Below are 1872 nucleotides of genomic sequence, written 5' to 3'. Positions count from 1 at the left end.
GGGTACCGCAAGGATCAATTTTAGGCCCCTTGTTATTTCTTTTATATATAAACGACCTTTGTAAATCATCTAATTTGTTAACCTTTAATCAATTTGCTGATGACACAAGTATTTTTTATTCTTCTAAAGATTTAAATAATACCATCCACATCCTGAACAATGAACTCCAAAATGTTTCCGTCTGGTTAAAAGCAAATAAGTTGTCCCTGAATATAAATAAAACTAGATGCATCTATTTTCAAAAAAAAATCTTTGACACGAACCCATACTGACAAATCTAATAATAATAATTCAATTGACAACGATCGTATTCACATTTATATCGACAATAAACGTATCGAATTAAGTAATTCCATTAACTTTTTAGGTGTCACATTGGATAATCTTTTGAGTTTTAAGTACCATATGATAAATGTATTACATAAGATAAGTAGGAATACTGGTTTACTTTATAAACTTAAGCATAGTTTGCTTCATAAAAATCTGATAACTCTATACCATTCCTTAATTTTCCCTTATTTAAAATATTGCAATATTGTCTGGTCTACCAATGTAACCTCATATGAATTGGACTCAATATACAAAATTCAAAAGAAATGTTTAAGAATAATTACTAATTCCCATTACCTAGCACCATCCGCACCTTTATTTAAGAAATTGTCTTTACTTAATATATATGATATCAATAAACAAGAAATCGCAATATTTATGTATAAGTACAAGAAGAGGTTGTTACCCACTCCTTTTTCAGATCTTTTTCAATATAATAATCAAATTCATAACCATAATACCCGTTCTTCCAATAAATTTCATGTATGGTCTATCAAGTCTTGTCACGAAGCTAAATCATTAAGTTATGTAGGTCCCAAACAATGGAATGAGATTCCCCAATAATATCTAATTCACAATTTATATCTTCCTTTAGAAAACAGTACAAAAAATTTCTAGTGAATGATTATTGATTTTCGCAGTTGACATCAATGCACTACTTGTACCCTATCTACCCCCCCCCTTTGATTCGTGTTTTTTTGTATTTTTTGTTGTTTTCTCTGTCCCTTTTCCTACATTGTATTCACTACAATGATATGATATTCTGTTTTTTCTTTTTCATTAATATTGTTGTCTTTTTACTATGTTTTGGCGATCCAGGCTTACAGGTTTCTGATAACCTTCATGGAAAGCCACGCAGTGTATTATATTATCTAATCTCATTATTTGATGTTTCTTTGTATTTTTATCCTATTTTGCGAAATAAAGATTGAATTGAATTGAATTGAATATATATATATATATATATATATATATATATATATATATTATATATATATATATATATTAGTTTAGTTGCAAAAGGGGTTAGGTCCACTTTGGACCATTCCGAGAAAAACCATCTCTTTTATTCTCACTTATTGCAATATTCTTATGAGAAACTTAATTGTCATGATGTACTACCCTATCATGTGAACATAAAATTGGAAATCTACCTGTCTTCAATTTTTTATATACATATAAAAAATCATTTTGCAAGCAAACTGAAATGAATCCAATCTGTTTTAACTAAAAGAGGTGATTTTTGACAAATGAGTTCTTCATAAGAGTTTGGTTACAGAAGGGGTTAGGTCCACTCCAAGATTTTTTTTTTCCTATATTGCAATATTCTTATATTCTTCTTATTCTTATGCGAAACTGAATTTTCATGATACCCTCCCATGACAACAAAAAATTGGCTACAAAAGAAATCAAAATTTCCAACCTTCCAAACAAATTATGTGTGGACCTAACCCCTTTTGAAAAAAAGGTAATTTTCTCTGCCATTCCAGTTCACTTTTTAATAGGAATTTAATGTTTTCTTAGGTAACATCTTATAGAGCT

Source organism: Lytechinus variegatus, chromosome 8 (assembly GCF_018143015.1).
Source record: "Lytechinus variegatus isolate NC3 chromosome 8, Lvar_3.0, whole genome shotgun sequence".
NCBI classification, from domain to species: domain Eukaryota; kingdom Metazoa; phylum Echinodermata; class Echinoidea; order Temnopleuroida; family Toxopneustidae; genus Lytechinus; species Lytechinus variegatus.
Note: the sequence above shows the minus strand (reverse complement) of the source record.